Consider the following 8,738-nt stretch of genomic DNA (forward strand, 5'->3'; position numbering starts at 1 on the left):
CCCTTTCCCTTCCGCCTGCACTGGCAGGGAAGGGTAAACTGAGGGGTTCAGTGTTTCTTGGTTACTTTCATGAAAGGAGCTGGGTTTTGTTCAATAGCCATCGAGTACATTCCTCAGATTCTTTTCTTCTGTGCTTTGTAAGTCGGGGCTGGAAGTCACTGTTGAAAGCACAGGAAGTTAAAAATCACCTTTTTCAGCCTCCTGTCACCTCAGGGTACTTTTGTGATAAAGTGACCCAGGTTTTAAGAAGGGAGCACCTTTTATAGCCCCGTCACAAAACAATTTACAAAATAATGAATTACTGCCCTTACCATGTCCTCAGCTGGCACTGCTGAGTCTGTAACTAGCCGTGCCCATTCACAGGACCACAAGTTGTGCCCCTGGTAATAAAAGAGTCCAGCTGCCACAGAGGCCAAGTGCTCCTCCAGTGCCCACTGAAGGCATGTGTTTTAAAAACCAGCATGGTGCATCTTATCCACTGAAATTAAACAAACGTTTTCCATTTACTTTAAAGGGAGAAGGATTAAGAAATAAATTTAATTCTCACCTCCCTACTTAGAAGAACATTAATTAAAGCTCCCAGCAGAATTTAAAATTGATGTCTGGGCAGCCAGGACACAACTTTGTCCTGCATTGATTCAGTGTTAAACCCCAGATGATTAAAGTATTTCACAGTAATTGTGATCCACATGAAAGGCATTTTAAAATATTTACCCTATATTAAATATTTAACCACACTGGAAATGAAAAATAGTTGAAGTGTTTACTGGCAAATTCTGGAAGAGAAGAAATCCTATTTAGGGCTGGTACCATAGTCTGTGGGGCAACACACTGGTCACCACCCGTAATTCAATCCCCGCTCCAAGTGTAATAGGTTGATTTCAGGCAGCACCTTAGTAACATCCAGTCACTGCCAAAAGCCGCCCTCCACTGCTTGCTGAAAGGCAACTCCAGTCTGTACAGCTTCGAAGTTCACTCTTACATTACAGAAGCCCCTAACAGAGGAAGAAGTTCCCAAGTGCTAAAAGTGAAAATCCGACTATCAAAGAACAGGGCACCAACCTTCGTGTCAGATGAGGGACCACAGGGCAGGACTGAGCTCCATGAGAAGACAATGTTAAATCAGGCCAGGAAGCAGAAGACAGGATTCCTCCTGTCTCTCCTCTGGTCAGGCACCATCCTTCCAGAGCTTTCCAAGATGAGGTAGCTATTTCACTTTATGGTCCGCAACGTATATTTTTTTTCCTCTCCAGTTTTGCTTCCAACTGCATATTTTTATAGGACTTCTGCCCTTACCTATTTAAATACTGGTTTTAATTATCCTAGTGAATATTTGCTTCTGATTTTCTTGTGGCTACTTAGAAAACTGAGCCTAAAAAGGAAAGAAATCCAGAAAACTTTATTTTTGCATTCATTTAATGGTATTCAGTTCAAAATTAGAGATGAAAGAGTTGGAGTTTTTTCCAAGCAAGTTTTTAACCAGAAAGTTACAAGAAATTATGAGAGGACTGCTAAAGGTCAGCATGCTACAACCAAATTCCAGCCTGTTAAATTACTGCTATATTATGCTTCCAAGAAAATCTGTATTCAACATCTGTTTTCTTTACAGGAGATCATTAGGAACAGACAGGCCAAGTCATAGCATCATTCTGCACTTACTTCAGGTTTTGAAAGGACAAATCTGTCCCTCCCTAGACACAGGACTAGGTTCAAACCTGGCCTTGTTGGACTTGTTCACTGCTGTGATGTTTTCAAGTTGCTTCGGAGTCAGACATTACCCAAAAATCAGTATTAATGAGGAAAACAGGAAGGCGAGCTGGAGACAAGCTGGCTCTGCTTCTCATCATTTACACTCGCTGCTGTTCAGGCTAATTTTTTTTATCAAGTCAGAGCAGATTTCTCTCTATGACATAGTTGGCAAAAAACTTCCTCCCAAAAAATTGGTGGCTGATGGTCAAATTAGGAATCAGTGGGGATGCCGACATCCTGCTACTTCTGAAGAGGTCAGTACTCTAAAAATGAAAAAAAAAAAAAAAAAAAAAAGCCAAACCCAAATGCATGCACATTGTAAAGAGCTCTGCAATTAAAGTTACAGAAAGCAACTGTTATTCCCAATATGTGCTAAACCAAGTGTTTTCCAGCACCATTGATTTGTTTTTGTGAGGTCAACACATAAAATATGGAGACATCTGGATATTTTAAGGTCAGTATGGTTGTGGATACAAATGCTACAGCAAAACAGTGTCCAGCTCCGCAGGAGGACAGGCGTCTCTGAGCACGACCCGAAACAACTGGACCAGAAGCACCACACGTTTCTCCCACCACTGCTGTCTCTTCCACCTTCCTCCTGTCCTACCTCTTCCACCATTTTGGTCCCTCTTCCTAATCCTGATGCAAATGTGAGGTGAAGACTAAGAGGAAAATGGGCTCTTCTGGATGTGGTGAAAAACTTGAAACTGTTTGACCTCTGTCAAGGTTGTCATGACCCGAATATTTGATGCCACAAGCAGAGATAAGTGTTTTCACAAGCAGGAATCGCAGGACTTACAGGAAAAAAAAACATGAGCATGATTGTGCCTGGAACAACAAAGTGTTTGCAAATTTGGAGCAACACCCTACCCCTGGCTTATGGTACCTCCAGGTGCTTTTCCAACGCAGACCCAAGAAAGTAGCACCCATCATAGGAGCCTGGCCACAGGGCCGTGGGGACGTTGACTCAAATACATTCATTATCTGGTTTTAAAGATTGATGAAATTACACAATGCAATAAAGATAAAAACAGAAAAGGAACATCCAAACAGATTATCATGACCGAAGTGCAACACGACTTTTTTATTTAACAGTTTTCAAAGGATCACATTGCTTGTTTCCCTTATTCTTTCCATATCACGAGCATCATGTTGCTACAATGCAGACAATTTTAAATAGAAAGTTAAACCTGGGGCTAGTAGAGGGAGAAGTTCAGCCTACTGCAGGATCTTTTTTATTGCTTGTTTTGCCTTTGAATTATTTGTGACATTGAAAAAATCTCATTACCTCAGTTTACCCACATGCAGGATATTTACCTACACCCCCAAACAGCTATAAAGTTTATAACCCAGAATGTTTGTTATAATAAATCTTGAGCTGTGCTGTTGAACTATTGACATTTTGAACTCACATCATTGATTCTGCAGTGTTTTAAGAAAAAAATGGTAAAGAATTGAGGTAGTGTAGAATAGAGGGGAAACAGGTGGACTGTAAAAAAATTGGTATGGCTTCGTTTGACAGATGAGGGAGAAGATATAAAGCAGAACTCAGGAAAGAGCAGGGACAAAAAGAGGAGAGGAAAGATTTATGAAATGGTGCTTCAAAGACCAGTGAGATAAAGGGTCACCCACAACTGCACAAGCCTGCCAAGAAGGGGCTTGGTTTATTTTTCAGTGATGAGGATTATCCAAAATTAGTAGAGGAGAGACTGCAAACTCAGATACAACTGCCCTATTTCATTAAGTAGCTGCTGAATTAGAGATTGTTCTACTCAAAGGTGACCATGGTTTCCACACTGCACACTGACTGGATGTAAAGCAGCCTTCCCAAGGGCCTGAAACTTCCTCTTAAATTTGCATTGTTTTGTATGATACCTTGCTTTGTTTCTCCCTACCATGGAAAAGAGAGTTGAACCACCCCTCCTAAATAAAACTAACATTTTCCATAAACTAAATGCAAACAAAGTGATAACATTTCATTACTTCCAGGCAAGAAGGCAAGTGAAATGTGACATTATGAGGCTTTAAATATAAGTGCCACTGTGGTTTCCCTCCTATAGCTGGTTTTTGCCTAAATTTTGAAGGTGGTTTGCAGTAACACATCTCAGAGCATAAAGGCAAGCTAAAGACAGCAGCTCTAGATTTTGACTTTCAAAGGTGGGAACAAGACACAGTGGCACAGCAGTATACAGAAACAAGGACTTTCAGAAGCAAACAAGCACAAGGGACCCAGGAATGGGACGGTCACACCTCACATTTGCTGGCAGGTTCCCTATTCAAATCCTGGGTCAGCAATAAGAGTATTGACATTGCACTGACCATTATAAGCTCCTTCTGAAAGGAGTATTGACTTTTTAGGAGGATTGCTGACAGGCAAGTGTTTGCAGTATCAATAGCAAAAGCAAAGCTTTGATGAGCAGAAAGCTTGACCCATCCTTTGGTCCCTTTGAGGCAGAGCTGAAGCCAGTTGGGAAGGCAGGATGCAGAAGCACGCTATTAGACCTGCTGTTTGGAGAAAACTAAGTGTAATGCCACTGAAGGGACCTCACTTCTTTCATATTATGTTAGAGAAGTTAAAATTCATGACCTTCGAAGAGAACTCCATCTGGAGACCTGTTATTTTCACACAGATGAAACAATTACAAGGAATAGCCCTTTCCTTTATGCCTCAAGGAAGTTTCAAGCTTAGTTAGCAACATCAGTTATTTCTATGGCAACAGACAGATATAAACATGGGATTATAACCTTCAACAAAGGATCAAGAGAAGGAAGTAATAGGACTTGAAAAGAGAAGTGCCTGGAAGAGCTGCAAACGTGTAGAAAATTACTAATTCTCTTAAAACACATATTTCTTCTTGCTCCCAACAGGACTCCTATGAACATTGTATGTTTTTGGTAAAACTTTGATTTCAAAGAGGGAAGAAGACAGAGGAGTGCACATTATTTTTGGCTGCAGACATAATGGAGTCAATCAAATAGTTGGGATCGCTGACACTTGGGACAGGGCATGACAGGGTAGCCTTGCTGGGGTGCTTTACAGCTCACAAAATTAAGTTTACACTAGAAAGCATATACTTTTATTCTACATATGTTGCTATAGAGATGGGATTTCAGGCACATATGAACAAGTAAATCTAAAATTCCCACATACACTTATGTACACTAAATGGAGATGAGCAGGCAATTCTAGGGTTGCCAAACCAAAACTGATGTTTGAGGGAAAGCACAGATGATACCTTTTAAAGTCTACTTTGCTGTAAGCCAAGTCACCATTCTCTTTCACCCATGAAGCCATTTGCACCACTCCCAAATGTGATCAAGCCCTACTAACACAACAGCAGCAAATCCTTTGCTGCTTGTCCCAGTGTAAATAACTGCCCAAAGCACCACACGGTGTTGAACTGAGCCCTGTATAAACAGCAGGTATTTCCTCTCCTATTTTTCCCTTCCATTTTCGCCTGCAGGACCAGCCAGCCCTCTTGGCAGGGGAAGCCAAGGGAGCAGCTGCCCCAGAGGGTGCCCAAGGGCCCATCTCCATCGCAGCCTGGCTGGGGAGCGCAGCAGGGGCCGTTGCAGGAGAGCTAACCCCAACCCCAGCAGCAGAGCATGTGTGGCATCCTGAGCCAAACACGGAGGGCCAGGGCTCAATTGCTACTTGGGCAAATTCATTTTGAGCTGGTTTGGGCGTGTCTGGAAGAGCTGCAGTTACTCCATTGGATTGCCCTACAGCAGCCATTTCCCAGGAACATCTGCCTCCTTGGGTCCCAGCCAAAGGAAGAAAGGTTGCTTTGTGGTATTTTTATTAATTTTTTTACACACCACCCTCCCTTACCCCAGACACATGCTTCTACATGAGATAGAGAAAGTGAGCAAGGGAAAGCCCAGCCTGCACAGAGACTAGCAACATGTCTGAGGCATGACCCGATTAGCAAAAGGATCTGAGAAGAGGCAGGTGCGTGGGAAGCTCCAGGCAAGTGAAACACAAGCCAGGCCGTAAAGAAATCTTTGGGCCCTCATAGCTAATCCAGGGCATGCTGGGAGAGGGTCGTTCATCCTGGGCCATAAGCAATGAGGTCAGGAAAACCCTTAATTTGTAGGCATAGGAGGGAGGAGATGCACAGCCCACTAAAGAGCAATGCAAGAACATCTGCTGCTGGGCAGAGGTCTGCCCAGTCACCAGACAGTTTGTCAGGAAGCCAATAACAGTGATAGCAATGAAATAACTGGGTAATATTGCCTAGCACTGGAAGTGAAAGGAAAAGCCATTAAGCATCTTCTGAAGCTTAAAGTAACTATTTACTCTCAAAGCAGGGAAGGATTGAAAGGAGCACATAGTGCAGACAGGCCTAAAGGCAGGAAGTTCTCTGCATCCTTCAGCACCTTTTGCCAAGAGAGATGCTATGCCTCATTATTCACTGGTAAAATCCCAGGCCCTGGAGCACCTTTTTGCTTTTAAAAAGCCCCAGTGGAAGTTCTCATTTTGCTATCCAGGCACAAAAGTTGCCTTTTCAAAGTCAGGTGCAAAAGCCCTGCACAATCTCACCCACAAGTCACCTGCTGTGCTGGCAGGGCTGCGTGTGGGGAGGAAGATGCAGTGACAGCAATAAAGCCAGGCAGAGCAGACTGACAGAGCCCAGAGTCATCACAAAGTTAGCAGTGACAGTTCCCTGCGTGCCTGGAGTTACTCTCATCACCTGTAAAACTTTAAAAATTAATCTACTGCTTTGCACATTAATAATTCACCCTAGGACTGATTTACTGTACAACTATCAATGGGTCTACAGTGCTGACATGCTTCCCCTATTAAAACAATTGCAGCTGCTAGTAAGGAAGGACATAGGAAAGGATGACTCTTTCCCAGTCCTTTTCCAAAGAAGTGGAAGCTGCCATAATATTTAACCTTTCCTCTACTCTTCCACCGACAGGCACCCCGCCCCACCCTGCCCCGCCACTGGTTCCCACACCCCAGATATGAAAGCAGATAAGGAGGTCCCCAGCTTGCTGCTTCCTGATGGTGAGTCACGGCTCTGAGTCAGCCTTTGTGTTCCAGGGAACCTGGAAGGCTTTGAAACCCACTGTTGATTTTGGCAAAAAAAGCCTCTTCTTGCTTTGAGGGTGAAACAATTTACACACATCATTTTTGGTCTGAAAATAGCTGCTGAGATGAAAACAGCAAGAGAATGACCAAAGATTTTCTTGTACTGGAGTCCCTGTACAGCAGAAGCAGAACCTCTCCGTCCTGGGAGAGGAGTGACTAGAGTGAGTGAGCCACAAAATACCCACTTAAACCCGGAGGATTCAGGCAGGATGTATTCACAGCTCCCGACTGTCTCTATTTTATGCACAGAAGGTACCACTATTTATGGCTTTGGCTACAACCCCCTCTAGAGCAATTGGTCACCTTTTCAGTGATGGCCAAGAAAGGTGGTGTCACCTGCTGGGTCAATGTCTGCTTCCCATGGCCAGGTGAGCTGAAGTTAAATAGTACCTATTCCAATCCTGACATCAGTAAGCCAACCTCCTCCTCTTCCATTTTCCCTGGTGCATTCCTTCTAGCAAAGTCAGGCCACTTTTTAGGTGCTCAGTTATTGAGGAGCTTAGTGCCAGGAGATCCAGACAGGAGAAGTGTCTTTTGATAAACAAGAGTTTGTCCCATCTCAGTTGAGACACGCCAGTAACGAGGGAAACTCTGGCAAATCCACCTCTCAAGAATCCATGTGTGTCTCTGCCTAGTCCTTCTCTGTCTCCACAGATCAGCACTTTGTATTTATATAGAAAAAAATCCCCTCATTCTTGGCAGAGAAAAGCTCCCATGTTTTTATTAGCATGTTTAAACATTACATCAGCTGCTCATCTCAAACATTCATCTGCATCATCCACTTCTGTGCCTACTTCTGTATCTGTTTTACAAAACCTTTAATTAAATTAATTATGCTTTAATATATATATTTTTTAATTTCCTTTTGCAATCACATTTCAGACATCTTTTGATCTCTTATTGCAATTCCAAACTACACTTCTTCCCTTCATGTCTGTTTGGTAAACACCTTTGCTTGGGCCAGATTCATTAGCATTTTAATTATTTTCTCACTCCAGGACTTCTCTGCTATCCCTTCTTCCCACAGTATGGCAAATGAGGCCATTTCTAGATTAAGCCCTAAATTCACTAAAAAGTCTTTAAGCATAAGTATGACAGCATAAAGAAAACAGAAAAAGTTATCTGTAAAAAGTACAATTAGTTGCTGCACTTCCTTTCAGAATGTAACTATTGTTGAAGAAATTATTTCAAGGAAATTGGTTTTAATATTCCTTAATAGGGATTTTGCATGATAAAGCAAAGAAACTTGAAACATGCCAAAGCACATGAAAAAGCAATTAAAATATCAATTATAGCAGTATTTTCTTAAAGTCTGCTTGAATAAGTGTTGAGAAAGGGAAATACTGATGTGCTAAAACTTAGCAAAGATCTTAACCTTAATTTTTAACTTGACTGAGAGTGGAAAATAACTTCAGTACTCTTCTCCCTACACATCTCTCAGTTTCTTTAAAAATAACTTACCAAAAACCATAGCACTGCAGAGCACTTTTTACTGCTTTTTCAATTCTAAATGTTTTTATTTTTAAATTCAGCTACTTGTTTTTTAAAGTGTGTAGCCACTTGAAAAAAGTAAAAAGTTTCAGCTAACCAAAGATGTCCTTTCCCCTCCCCCAAATCTGGTCAGCCAATCTGAGTAAAAAAAAAAAAAAGTTTTACTCTGCTCTGCACACAAACAACTCCAACAATTTACCATGCATCAGATGCTAAAAATTCAGGTACATGTTTCTTCATCTGCTTTTGTCACAAAGCAAGAAAAATTTGGCTTCCTTCTTTTATTCATGTTTAGACCTCACTGATTTGTGACTGTGATGTAGTAAGAGCATGCATGTAATCAGCTATGTGGGTCAGCTATCAAGTGATTATTTGTCTGATCCCTTCCTTATATCACTAC

Source organism: Buteo buteo, chromosome 5 (assembly GCF_964188355.1).
Source record: "Buteo buteo chromosome 5, bButBut1.hap1.1, whole genome shotgun sequence".
Taxonomy (NCBI): domain Eukaryota; kingdom Metazoa; phylum Chordata; class Aves; order Accipitriformes; family Accipitridae; genus Buteo; species Buteo buteo.